Source organism: Sapajus apella, unplaced genomic scaffold (assembly GCF_009761245.1).
Source record: "Sapajus apella isolate SASKATOON/1434 unplaced genomic scaffold, GSC_monkey_1.0 scaffold68, whole genome shotgun sequence".
NCBI lineage: Eukaryota > Metazoa > Chordata > Mammalia > Primates > Cebidae > Sapajus > Sapajus apella.
In genome coordinates, this window is record NW_022437008.1 from 11516950 (window position 1) to 11531671 (window position 14722).

At 45.4% G+C, this 14722-nt stretch overlaps 1 long non-coding RNA gene across 1 annotated transcript; it reads left to right on the forward strand.

Moving 5' to 3' along the window:
* Positions 1–3590: 3590 nt before the first annotated feature.
* Positions 3591–5782, forward strand: LOC116530964. The gene is made up of 3 exons (XR_004260189.1): positions 3591–3622; positions 5424–5654; positions 5756–5782. It is a non-coding gene; the product is annotated as an uncharacterized LOC116530964 (long non-coding RNA).
* The last annotated feature ends 8940 nt before the right edge of the window (positions 5783–14722 follow it).

Here is a 14722-nt window from a genome sequence, read left to right on the forward strand (position 1 = left end):
AGGCTTTTTTAAAAAAAAAAAAAGTATTAAATATTGCTTTCAGAGTTCTCCAATTGCCTAAATTAATAATGGCATTTTTTTTTTTGCCTCCTGTAATGGACAAATGAATTTAAATCTCTCTCTAAAGAATCGAAGCTTCAGCTATCTCATTCTCATTACTTTTTGCATGCATTACAGAATTCAAAATGATCTGCAAGGTCATTTCTTCCATCCAACCCAACGCCCCTCAACTCTACCCCTTCCTCCCAGCCTCTAGTTTCAAGGGTTTGGTTGGGAAAAGGAAATAAACAAAGTCCACAGGCTGTTCCACACTCAGATTAGCCACAAACTCCCACAGACCAACTATTGTTTATTGAATTCGATTTCTGGTTTTATTACAGAAAAAAATAACCCTCCTTAGGGAAATTCCAAACAGACCAACAGAAATGTGAGCACTTTACATTTATTGTTAAACGGGCTACTTGGCCTCACCATACTTTTTAAAAATATCATGACCAGCCAGACCATAGCTAACACACAAACATATTGCCTTAAAAAAAAGCAAAAGTACAAAACACACAATGGCAACAATAACAACAAAACGCTGTCTTCAGTCTCTTCAGAGAGAGGCGTAATAAAGAGGCTGACAACACTGAGGTGTCTGAGATGTTCACGTTAGAGAAAACAGAATATAGGTATTGACTTCGAAATGTAGAGCCATTTGCTTAATTCAGAGATGGAATCTTCACTAAAATGGGCAGTTACGCTGATGAAAGAAATTGACTTGTACCATTTAATGAGCAATTTCATCTTTTTAATATAGAAATAAGTGTTGCTATGAACAGCCTTTTTATTCATTTCAGAACACCATAACCAAAAAATCTTTCAAATGATCATTACATAATGAATGCCCTGAGGCTTTAAAAAATATTTATTTTGAAATTATCATAAGCTCAAAATGATTCACCAATGCAAAAAAGAAAAGTGATTAAATGCTAAGCTGTAAGCTCTGTAAATTTTTTCCTGCTGAAAATAATTGGAAAGGTTTTTTTTTCTTTTTTCTAAATAATAGTGCCTAAAGAAATTTAATGATCTTGTTGCTAATGGATATGGGGCATAAATATATTCCTTATCTTAAATTTGATCTTAGAGTTACAAGATTATAGAAAATAGCATAATATGATTAGGAGAAGTATAATTTCAGTAATTTTACCAAAGTATCACCTAAAATTCTCTAAAAATCAGCACTAGTTTCTGGGTTGATGGGAAAAAATATTTGGAATAGGCCACATTCATCAGGCTGCTCATCTACATCTGAGGGAGATTAATGGGTAAAAATGTGGTTAGGTTAAATAAATAAGATCTAGATTTGATAGTGCAACAGGGTGACTACAGTCAACAATACTGTACATTGTAAGAGAACTAAAAGAGCATAATTGGAGTGTGTGTAACACAAATAAATGATGACAGAGGTATTTCTCATGTCCTGTCAATATATTTCTCAGTCTCCTTGCACTTGGGGTGTTCTATGACTACTTATGACAAATGGGCTATAAGCAGAAGTGCCAAAGTATTTAGGAAGCGATCCAAAACTCCCAATTTTGTTCTTTCTTGCTGTGGTGACCTGGAAGCCAACTTTTGATATGGTGGCACCACAAGTGTGGAGGTGCCTGGATCCTTGAGTCACTGCATGGAGGATGACTGCCCTGCAGAATTGTCTGGTCAGAATCATAATTTGCATTAGCAGGAAATCAACTTTTAGATTTTTTTAGCCACTGGAATTTCAGCGTTAATTTGTTACTCTGGAATAACCTAGGCTTTTCTGAGTAATAATCTCATCATAGGAGTTTTGAGAGGAACTGATGGTGCCCAAAGTCCTCTTTGTACAGTGCTTTGTAGTTTTCTATTGTTTTTTTAAAAAAAGATTGCTTTTTCCAAAGGATAACCAAAGTCAGGCAAAATGTCCAGTTAATGATTCCTGAGGAGAGTCCAAATGGCTAATTCCCGGAGAACCAGTCTAGCATGTGTTTATTTTAATGGCAGGCTTTCATGTTTCCACCAGCCTTGACTAAGGTAATTCTCTTTGCAGAGTGGCAGCCTGCAGCCCTGTGGTGGGATCACCATGAGCACTAGAGGTCACCCTTTAGGGAACGTTAGTAGATTTGCAGCAAAATGTCCCAAGTTTCCGAGCTGGAGACCGAGGATGAGATTCCAGAGAGGGTGACCTGCTGTCTTGGGAGAGGTTATGTGTGTGCTGTTCCAACCAAAGGCCCTTTTCACCAACGCTGTTCTCAGAATCAACTATTTTTTTCCCCGTGTGTAAAGAATCGTGTTTAATATCCTCCCCAGTGATGAAGAGAACAGCTGGCTACCTCCACCTCTGGGGAGCAAAAGATAATAAATCTGCCTTCCCTTTGAATTCACATGGGTTTGGTTCAAGTCCTGTGTATGCATTTTGGTCAATCTTCCTTCCAATTGAGGGGCTCCCAAGAGAGTCTAACCCCAACCATTAATAACTATGAGAAAAAGTAAAGCTTAGATTTCATAAGTTATTTTACAGATTGATACCACGCTTAGCCCATAATTTAATACACTGCCATCATTAACACAGAGATAAAGCTTCCTGCAACCAAAGAATCTTTTATGGAAGTAAATCAGTTGCTAGAACTACCAGGTTACATGCTTTTTCATTTTCTGCCTTGCAATTTGTGCTCAAACTTAGGAAAGTTTCTTGAACAATGTATAAGGTGAAGTGTGTACACTCTGGTCTCTACATGACAGTGATTCAAATCCAGGCTCCCCCGTCTACTGTGTGATCCTGGACAAATTACTCAGCCTCTTCAAGTCTCGTCTCCCTAACTATACAGGGGCTGATAGGAGATCCTTCCTCAGAGAGGTATTAGAGATCACCTTTACAATATACTCAGACCTGTGCCTTGAATATGTGCGTTGGCAGTTGCTTTTATCGTTGTTGTGTTGGAAAGAAAGGGTAGCAAAAGGGCTGTCCTGTGTATTGTGGGGTGCTTAGCAACCTCCCTGGCCTCTACCCATGAGATGCCAGCAGCACCCCTCCCTCAGCAGTGACAACGCAGAAAGTCTCCGGACATGGCTGACTGCCCCCGGGTGTGTAGACCTGGGTAATACCATATGAATGTACTGGGTGGCCTGGATTTTAGGTTTTTCCTATGCACACACATAACACATCTGTCCCTGGAAGTTACTGGGGACAGGTATTGCTGTATCAAAGATTGCAAGCAGTCAATTTTACGGAGGATTTTGTAGTGGTCGCTGAGAGTTCTTGAGTTCTCAGCAAGGCCTCAGCACCGGCTGGACATTTCTTACACAGATACAGGTAATAGTGGCTTGTTTTTAAGGAAAAGCCCATTTTGAAGATAGGAAAGTGAAGGCTCAGCGATGACATGTAGTTTTTTTTTTAATTTTTTAATTTTTATTTTAAGTTCTGGGATACATGTACAGTACATGCAGGTTTGTTATATAGGTATACATGTGCAGTACATGCAGGTTTGTTATATAGGTATACATGTACAGTACATGCAGGTTTGTTATATAGGTATACATGTGCCATGGTGGTTTGCTGCCTCTGTCAACTTGTCACATAGGTTTTAATCCCCACATGCATTAGGTATTTTTCTTAATGTTCTCCCTCCTCTTGCCCTCCACCCCCCAATAGGCCTCAGTGTGTGATGTCCCCTCCCTATATCCATGTGTTCTCATTGTTCAACACGCACTTATGAGTGAGAACATGCAGTGTTTGGTTTTCTGTTCTTGTATCAATTTGCTGAGAATGATGGTTTCCAGCTTCATCCATGTCCCTGCAAAGGACATGAGCTCATTCTTTTTTATGGCTCTATGGTGTATACGCGCCACATTTTCTTTACCCAAAGTCTATCATTAATGGGAATTTGGGCTGGTTCCAAGTCTTTGTTATTGTAAATAGTGCTGCAATAAACATACGTGTGCATGTGTCTTTATAATAGAATGATTTATAACCATTTGGGCATATACCCAGTAATGGGATTGCTGAGTCAAATGGTATTTCTGGTTCTAAATCCTTAAGGAATCACCTCACACCAGTTAGAATGGCGGCTATTAAAAAGTCAGGAAACAGCATGCTGGCGAGGCTGTGGAGAAATAGGAACGCTTTTACACTGTTGGAGGGAGTGTAAATTAGTTCAACTATTGTGGATGACATGCAGTTTTATTGATATAAACTGGGACTTGCACCTGGATCTGTCTGGTTCTATGAGCCAGCACTCATTTTCATGGTTTGGTTAAGCATTTAGATTCAGAGCTGGCCTGCCCGGGTTCAAACCTTGGCAGATCGTCTCTGTAACCTGAAGTGGGCTATTGAGCTTCCCTGTAAGCCTATGAAGTAGGTATTATTATTAGCTTTACTTTACCCGTGAAGTAATTGAGACATTGAGAAGCTAAGTGAATTAATGCTTGTATGCTTGGAACATTGCTATGTAATTGTTCATTTTTTAAACAGTGCCTCTCCCATCCTGGTTCTGTGAGCACCCAGTAGAGTCACAAAGGAAATGAAAGTTCTGGTTTCTGGCTCCTTGGTGCGCCTTGTGTGGCTGGGAGAAGGCTGACCCATAAAGGTGGTCCTGAAGCTGGTGGTTGCTCTGCCCACCCCTTCCCACCCAGGACCACTCCACCGCATCCGTGTTCTTCAGCACCTAATGCCACGCTGTGTCTCTCCTCAGTGATCTGCCTCTGGACTTTGCTCATGGATGCAGAAAGCTGAGAGTGATAATCCAGAGGGTTCCTGTCTCCCCATCTTGGCCCACAGCAATGCCTAAGTCTCGTTGCCTTGATTCAAGTTGGGACAAGCTCCAAGGTGTGCAGCTCACACTGGGAGTTGCGCTGCAGGTGCCAGCAAGAATGAGACTTGAATCACGCCCCTACTTGATTATCTCTCTCCCTTCTCCTTCCTACTTTTCCCAGGAACACCGCAGAAAGTTCCTGGTGCACTTATATTGCTTTTGGAAAGCCCAGTCTTACCCAGGCCTAGGGTCAGAGGGGATAGTGAGCGGGGGCCACACCTCTACTCTGTGGTTCACACACACTTACGGGCTAGGGCTGCTCTCTGGACAAATGTTTGATAAAGAGCCCCTGACCTGAAGTCAAGAATGCTATGGAATAGAGGGCGTGGATCCTCGTGCCCTGGGGCCTCTAGAGGAGGCAGGCCATTCTGGACCAGATTGTCCAGGGAGGATGCCCAGGAAGATGGGAGATTAGAAGGGCTGGGTCTGAAGGCTGCGGGGGTTTGGGTACCAGGTGGGAGCCACTTGAATGATCTCCTCTCTGCCGATCACAGGAGCTCCTGGGAGCCTGTGAACGGTGGTGATGCAGAAGAGCAAAGTGTGTGCATCTGTTTTAGTCCTCCCTCAGATCTGCTGGAAACACCTTGAGCCTAGGTATTTGTCTTAAAGCTCTCCCTCCTCTTGCCCCCCACCCCCCAACAGGCCCCGGTGTGTGACGTCCCCCTCCCTGTGTCCGTGTGTTCTCATTGTTCAGCTCCCACTTATGAGTGAGATCACAGCGGCTCTCAGGAACAAGGGTGACTGTCTGGTGTGGAGTTGTGCTACCACAGCGAAGGGAACTTTAAAACGTGGAACTGCCATGTAGAAGCTCAGGAAATATACATAGTGAGGATCCAGGTTAACACAAATACCTTCTACTGACCTGCTCTTGGACAGATCAAAGAAAAAGCTTCTTCTGGAAATGACCAAATCCATTTTTTTTACAGGTCTGTCATCTCTTTTGGCCATAGAAGTAAAAAAAGAAACGAAGACAAGAAAAGGCGGTGAAGACTGACAGCTTGCTGGTTGCTATTCCAGCCGCGTCTGCTCCGAACGTGTCCCTCTCTGCCTCATCCTACCAGGTCAGTATATTTTCACCAGGCAGTGATGCAAAAATGTCTGTGGACTCCAGTTCTATTGCAGTCAGGCAGCATTTACAGGTTTGACTTTCAGCTGACCATGGCAGGAAGTCTAGAGGCAATTACAGCCAACACCTGCTCTATCTGTGTGCCGGGCAGGCAGTGACGGATTCCTGGTGTCCAATCCGTGATGTGTTTCTTATCGGCTCAGAATAATAACAGCGACACCTCCACTTCCTTGCTGTCTGGAGGTGCTCAAGGCACTTCACTCTGAAAACCCTCAAATTACTGGCATTTCTTTTAGTGAAGATATCAAATTAATGACTCAAAAAAATGTAGAAGATGGTTATTGGCCATGTTAAAAGACAAGTTTAAATCACTTCCACGTAACGTGTCTCACAAGTGTAAAGTATTTGAATAGAGAAAACGATGCATCTAAAATTGAACAAGATGTGAATTTACCATGTTTGTGGTCACAGATGCGCCAAGGTGAAGACTGGAAGAAGGACACAGTTTCTGTAGCTGTGATTTCCACCCAGGATGTGTCTTGCTATTGTGTGAAATGGTTTTTGACTCCGGACAAATCTCTCTTTCCACTTACAATGTTTTGCCAGCTAGCTGAGGCATTCTGGGAGGGTGGGGAGCCCGGGCTTGGGCTGACCTCGGGAAATCCTGTGTAAAGGGCTTTTGCATTCTCAGAAGAAGGCCAGGTTCATGGCTGTTCTGTGCAATATTCACTCCTGGGCTCTTGCTTCTGAGCCTTGGCAAACCTGAATCCTAAGAGGCCAATGGAAAGGAAAATACCTTAAGGAGCTTGGAATGCTTCTTGGCTACCTGCCTGAGTAGTTCTGTTATATTTGGGCTCTAATTTTACTTTCCTTCTGTTTTACACAAAACTGAAAAGAGCTTTATGGAGGGCCAGATAGACTGCAGGTCCCTAGGCAGGCAGTCAGGGCCAGGCAAGGCAGAGGAGGGCAGAAGTGGTACACAGAGGCTCACGTCCGGGAGATTTAGTGCACGTTTCTGAGGCCCACTCAGCTGCGCAGTGGGGCTAAGAGCCGGGTCTGGGAGGCACTACTGTGGTTTCCGATTGGCCAGCGACCACATGGCTCTTGGGCCCAGAATTTATGTTCCACGTGTCCCTGACTCTCAAAGTAAAAGTTGGGCTAAGAGTCTTTAAAAATAAAGCAGAAGCTTGGTTTGCGAATCCACTCTCTGATTCGGGCATTTCAAAGGGCTTCCTGCACAGACATTTCAATATCGTGGCAGGGAAAGCCTCTTTTCTGGCTTTCATGGCTTTCCAAGGGGCCACCCTGAGTGATGCCACCTGGGTCATGTTTAAAGATGTGCTGGTTCTGAGGAGACGTGCTGTACTTCCTTTTTGTGTTGGAAGGCTCGGCTTCTTACCTTGTGACAAACATAGGCGCCGGGGTCCCTGAACTGACATTTTTTCCTGTGAACTTTGCTTTTCTCTGGAGATGCACCTCCCACCATGCTCACTGTGGGCACTGAACCGCTCAGTCCCTGAGGCTGTTTACCCTTCCTAGCAAGAAACGTCTCCACATTTCCTTAGAACCTTTCTGTATCCTGGGGTCTCATTTCCCCTTTCCCAGACTCAGTTCTCCTGTTTGCAATGGTGGGCAAACGCTGATGCCTGGGGGGCCGGCAAGTTCATAACTGAGGATAGTGAGGGGTAACAGAGTGGATAGGACTGGGCCACCTGGTGAACGCACACACTGTCTAAATGGGATCACTTCGTTTCAATGCTGTCATCCAGGAATGTAGACCAGTCTTGCAAGAAATCTATGGGTTTGTGCAAAATCTTTCAATTACCCATGAAATGAATTCAAGGCCAGGAACAGTGGCTCACACCTGTAATCCCAGGAGTTCAAGACCAGCCTGGACAACATAGGAAGACCTATGGTGGTCTTCAACTCTTGGCCCGGAGCAATCCTCCCTCCTCAGCCTTCTAAAGTGCTTTTTTCGTAATAAAGCTAGGTGTGTGTATATATATGAGCTGGGCATGGTGCAGTGCCCCTGTGGTCCCAGCTACTTGGGAGGCTGACGTGGGATTATGGCTTGAGTCAGGGAGGTTGAAGTTGCAGCGAGCTATAATTGTACCACTGCACTCCAGCCTGGGCGACAGCGTGAGATCTCATCTTTAAGGGAAAACATTTAACATTGTGATAAATCCACAGTTAGCCCAAGTATACATTTGTCAGATGGTCAGTTTTTAATTTCTGCTTTGTAAATTGGAGCAATTAGAGGGTATTTTAAACAGGCAGGATGTGATCCAAATACCACAGACAAGATGAGCTATGAGCAGGGGGACTGGCTGGGAAGCAGCCTCCGCACCATTCCAGGGAAGTGATGATGAGGGCCAGAAAGTAATGACAAAGAGGACCTGGATTTTAGAAATATTTTGAAAATAGATTTCTTAGTTCTGTCAAAGTAGAATAAAGCTGAACACTAAAGTGGGAAGGACAGATTTTAATCAGTAACAACTATTGCAGCGGGGAAGAGAGCCCAGCAGAAATTGAACTCAACTTTGATTTGTACAGAAGTCACTGGGCATTTTAAAGTGAGAATGGGCCAGGCGCAGTGGTTCACACCTGTGATCACATCACTTTGCTGGTGAGGTGGGAGGATTGCTTGAAGCCAGGAGGTGCAGACCAGCCTGGGCAACAGAACAAGACCTTGTTTCAGCAAAAAATTAAAAAAAAAAAATAGCTGTGCATGGTGGCATCCACCTGCAGTCCCAGTTACTGGGAGGCTGACGTGGGTAGATTGCTTGAGCCCAGGAATTCAAGGCTATAGTGAGCTATGATTGCACCATTGCACTCTAATCTAAGCAACAGAGCAAGATTCTGTCTGAAAAAAGGATAACATGAGAGAATGATGGGTTACGGAGGGAAGGAGCGGAGGCTTGGCAGAGTAAGGGAAATGAAACGCTACAAAATCAGGAAGTGGGGTGGTCCATGAAACCCACCTGGGTTTACTAACGGGTTCCTGTTGAAGTTCGACTCCCACCCCCACAGAGGCTGGGAGGCAGAGACCCTGCCGTCAGGTGTTGGCAGGAAGAAATGGTAACTTATTCTGGCAGCCTTGAGCTTTCTCATTTAGGCACATGAAGAGGACTGGTGTCATCTTAGGGAATGTGGCCTGGCATCATTGGAAACCACATGAGTGTTTTTTTCAAGTTTCTGTAGGTCAAGGCTGAAGCCTAACTGAGAAAGATCTCAGAGGATCCTGGAGAATGTACGGCCACAGAGGGGCCCTGACAGTCCTTAGAAACCCATGGGGGTGGGGGAATCCTGACAGTCTTTAGAAACCCATGAAGGTGGGTGTCCTGACAGTCCTTAGAAACCCATGGGGGGGTGGTGTCCTGATAGTCCTTAGAAACCCACGGGGGAAGAGGTCCTGAAAGTCTTTAGATACCAACGGTGGTGGGGGGGCAGTCCTGACAGTCCTTAGAAACCCATGTTGGGGGTGTCCTGACAATCCTTAGAAACCCACTGAGTTGCAGGGGGGAAAGGAAGTGTGGCCATGTCGGGAGGATCCTGAAGGTCCTCAGAAACCTACTGGATTGTGGGGGCTGGGGGAAGAGCCATAGGTTGAGAGTGTCCCCAATGTGCAGCCATGTCCTGATCTTTGGCTCATGCTTTCTGCGAGGACCCTTGCCTGCTGTCAGTCCCACTACCCCCTCTTGTGCTGGCTTCCATAGTCTTCCTGGTTCCCATCATGCATTGCTGCTGTCACTCTAGAAGCATCCACTAGCCCAGGCATTTCTTTCAAAGAGAAGAAAACGTCTCTCTGCAACCAAGAGCAAGTAGTTTCAGGATGATGGATCTGTGATACCATGGAAAGCAAATCTGTTCTCTACCATGGTGCACAAAACAGGCTGTCACAGTGACAACTCATAATAATCCTTCAGTTTCCTAAATTGCTTTACTGCTGCTTTTTTAATTAAGACCCATTAACTTGTCATATATTGATAACAGGCCTGACCCTGAAATAGGTGGATAAATTAGGTCTCCCGTTCATTCTGTGCTTTTATATGAACATGTTAATTATTTTTGTCATTGGGAAGAGTGATGGAAGGATGGAGAAGCACCAAACGAATTTTGACAACATGCTGGTGTTTGCAGCTGGAAACTCGGTGCATGTCAGATCTGATCCTTCAGTCTTTAATTTCACAATTAGCACTAAGCAATCAACCTAGAATTTCTTGTGCTAACAATTCTTATCACAGAGGGTACTAGATGGCACAGAGGATCTACTATTTTGTTTTAGAAGTTGCATGCTGGCATTTATAAGAAATCAGATCTGGTGTTCAAATGGAGCTTTGTTTAAATGCACAGTTGGCTCACACACTAAGTTTTTACATAAAGTAATTATTTGGCTAGGTGCAATGGCTCCTACCTGTAATCCTAACACTTTGGGAGGCTGAGGCAGGAGGATTTGATCAGCCTGGGCAACAAAGGAAATCACATGTTTAGAAGAAGAAGGAGAAAGAGAAAGAAGAAGAAGAAAGAATAAAAGAAGGAAGAAGAAGAAGGAGGAAGGGGAGGAGGAGAAAAACTATTGACTTATATTCAAAAATAAGATTTCACATAAAATCTTGAATTTCTAGCTTCTGAAACATGTCTGAAGGTCTGACATAACTGGACCTGTGTCCCTGAACAACAGTGAGAGCCTAGGAATGACTACCCCCTTTAAAGGGTCAGATGCCTGGGAGTTAGCGGCACTCCCCACCACCCTCCTTTGCACCCTGGCCCTTGAAGCAGAATGCTGAATGCCATTTGTCACTGTACTTGTGATTTTTTTTTATGGTAGTATTAGAAAACAAATGAAAAGATTTCTGGTATGTATCTCTATAAAAAATAGCAAAACAAAATACAGGCCAAGAGAGGTCATTTTTTTTCAAGAAAATTGAGAGAAAGTAGATACTTATGAAAGAGTGAAGGCTGAAGCCAGCTGCTGTTTGCACAGCAGTCATTGATAAACTCATTGAGGATCTGATCAGAGTTTGACATCCTTGCTTTCCAGTCCCATGTGGCTGTGTGTGAATGAAATTCCAGAAAACAAGTCGGATGGTACAAAAGGCACTGGGTCAGTGTACTGAGTGACATTTACTTCAGTTTTTCAGGTATTTATGTCATGCTTGCTAGGTGCCTAGGCCATGGTTCCTGAACCCACCCCCACCATACAAAACAGGGAACATCCCAATTACGTCCAGCCAAGCACTGGACCAGGTGCTGTGGCTCACATCCATAATCCCAGTGCTTTGGGAAGCCAAGGAGGCCAGAAGTTCAAGACCAACTTGGACAAGGTATTGGGACCCCTAGTCTTAGTTACTTGGGAGACTGAGGTGGGAGAATTACTTGAACCTAGGAATTTGAGGCTGCAGTGAGCTATGATTGTACCATTGCACTCCAGCCCCAGTGACAGAGTGAGACCCCATCTCTAAATAACAAAAGCAAAAAACGAGGTACTGAACCACTGAAATAAGGCGCCCCACATGCCAGATGCCTGGGCCATCAAACAAGGTTTCCAAAAGGAAAGCTTGGGGAAATTCAGGAAAGCTCCTTGGAGGCAGCAGGACTGGGGAAGTAAGTGAGGGTGGCAGGCACTGCTCGGGAGCTTGCTCCCTGCTTGGGGGGGCCCTGGGCCTCAGTTTGCTTGTCTGAATGGGGGGTACCACCTCTGGGCCCGCCGCTCCCCTGTTTACAAATGAGCGGCTCACTTCAGGGTCCCAGAGGCACCTCTTGAAAGCCCTGGGCTTTGGGATCTGGCTAGCCATGGAAGCGGCAGCCCTGGACAGTGTGACAAGGGACTCACTAAGGCAGAAATGATGGGGAGGTGCTGGGTTTAAGGAACCTTCCAGCACCTGCCACTTTCCTGTGTCTTCAGGGCTCACTGAAAGCCTCAATGGTGCTTTTAAAATAATCATGCAATGGGATTGGTTTCTGCTTCCAGATTTGCTCAGGGAGGCTTGCGCTGGCCAGTTGTGTGTTTGCAGAAAGCAGCAAAAGCATACAGACATAAGGGATGACGGTCACAGGAGCAATGATGATTTCAAGGACTCGCATCCTCCTGCTGCAAGAGTGTGCTAGAGATGGCTCCATATCGAAAGGAGGAGCCTAGCATGAAACTTTTTTGATTTCCCTCCTCCTCCTCCTCCCTCCCCTCCTCCTCTGCCTCCTCCTCCTTCTCCTCCCACTCCTCCCCCTCCTCCTCCTTCTCTCCCCCACTCTTCTTCCTCCTCCTCCTCGTTCAGCAGAGTCTTGCTTTGTGGCTCAGGCTGGAGTTCACTGCCACAATCATATCTCATTGCAGCAGTGACTCCTAGACTCAACAGATCTTCCCACCTTTGCCTCCCAAGTAGCTGGGACTACAGGTATGAGCCACCACACCCAGCTAAATTTTAATTTTTTTTGTAGAGTTGGGGGTCGCAAGAGGGTTCAGGCTGGTCTTAAACTCCTGGTTCCAAGTGACCCTCCCACCTAGACCTGCCAAAGTGCTATGGTCTTAATGACTTTCTAGAATGTACACTTGAGGTAGAGGGTCTCTCAGAGGCCATCCATCTTCTCAGGGAGAACGTGACTTTTAGAAGGAGACAGCCCGTGTTTGACTTCTGGTCCTTCCATTTAGTGGATGTGTGCCCTTGAGACATTTCCTTTCCCTTCTTGTGCAGAGCTTGGGAGGATAAGAGGAGACTGAGGCAGTGTAGCCAGAAGTCTGAGCCTTCACCTGGTGATGAATGCAAGTGTAAACAGCGTCATACTGGAGCCCGGCTGGAAGCGCCCCTTTCTTCACCAGCTGGCACCTAGGGTCCCTCCCCATGTGATGCCCTCCAAGAACCCTGGGAGAGGCAGTGTCCACACATCTGATCGTGGCTGCCCTGGGGTCCCCTTTCATGGTCTCACGTTTATCCTTATCATTCTGCTGCTCCAAGAGATGGCCACCTGGCAACTGCCCACCCCTCCCCTCTGTACCCAAGGTTTAGATCCCACTGACAAGTGACAACATGTGAGGCTTGGTTTTCTGTTTCTGTGTTAATTGGCTTAGGATGATGGCCTCCAGCTGCATCCACGTTGCTGCAAAGAACATGGTTGAATGCTTTTTTGTGGCTGCATAGTATTTCACAGTGTATATGGACCACATTTTCCTTATCCAATCCTCTGTTGTTGGGCTTCTGGGTGGATTTCACATCTTTGCTGTTGTGAATAATGCTGTGGTGAACATGGAAGTGCTGGTGTCTTTTTGGTAGAATGATTTATTTTGGGGGGATGAATAGATACCCAGAAATGGGAGTGCTTGGTGGAATGGTAGTTCTATTTTTAGTTTTTTTGAGAAATCTCCACACGGCTTTCCATAGTGGCTGAACTAATTTACGTTTGCACTGACAGTGTATAAGACTTCCCAAAAAGGAGAGTCTGTCATCCCCAGAGTGAATGTCTCCAGCTTCTACTATTTCTGAAGTGGCAAGTGCTGGACACGGTGGCTCACGCCTGTAATTCCAGCACTTTGGGAGGCTGAAGCGGGCGGATCATCTAAGGTCAGGAGTTCAAGATGAGCCTGGCCAACATGCTGAAACCCCGTCTCTACTAAAAATACAAAAATTAGCTGGGCATGGTGGCAGGCACCTGAAATCCCAACTATTTGAGAGGCTGAGGCAAGAGAATTGCTGGGACCCGGGAGGCAGAGGTTACAGTGAGCTGAGGTCGTGCCACTGCACTCCAACCTCGGCAACAGAGTGAGACTCCGTCTCAAAATAAATAATAAATAAATAAATTAACAAACAAGAAATCCAGCCCTTGGAAGTCTAGTTGATTCCCCTCACGTTGTGAGGAAACTGAAGCTCAGCGGACTGAATGAGCTGTGTGATACCCAGCGGCTCCCCGTCGCCAAGCCCTCCCTGACAGCCTCTGCTTCACTAGGTCCCCCCGAGAGGGGCAAGGCTATGATGATGCCTTCAGTTGATACTCCCATGGGGGCATTCTGTATGTCCATCCAGAACCCTGTGGGGAGGTTTAGTTTTCTGGCCTCACCCTCGGTCCCGTACATAAGATATTTAAACCAGCAGGGGCCTCGGCAGCAAAAAATCTCTATGGCCTTGGTCTCTGTCTCATGAAGGTGGCCTAGGGGATTTTGGCAAGAAAACATTCCTCTTTGCTCAAAGATAGCTAAATTATGTAAAAATAAGTGGGTTTTGTTTGTTTTGATTGACTAGATGGGTTGGAAATCAGGAGAAGCAAGACAGATGACTGCCACTTCCATTCATCATTCCTGCTGCAAAACCCAGAGCCCAGGTGCTCCCGGGCTGCCACTGTCTTTATATGTCTCCCGCCTGCTACTGAAACCCATGTGGAAATATATGCCCAAGGGTCCTTCTCAGTTATGTAAAAACTATTTTCCAGGCACAGTGCCAAAAGTATACGATTTGTTTGAAAACCTGAATTATTCAAGCATTATTTACTGGCAGTTCACAATTCTTTTCCTTTTCTCTGTCTTCCTCTGACTTTTCTTTTTGCCTTTTCTCTTTTGTTTTTCTTCCACTTTCTTGTTTTTAAGAAAATTCTTGGCCAGGCATGGTGGCTCATGCCTGTAATCCAAGCACTTTGGAGGCCAAGGCGGGCCGATCACCTGAGGTCGGGAGTTCAAGACCAGCCTGACCAACATGGTGAAACCCCGTCTTAAAAAATAATAATAATAAATAAATAAAAATAAGAAAATTCTTGCAGACCACCGTGGCCTGGATTCTTTCAGGAAGCTTGATTTCTCCCTGAACTTGGCCAGCCCTGGGGCTTGTGGGACTCAGGAAAAATTCCC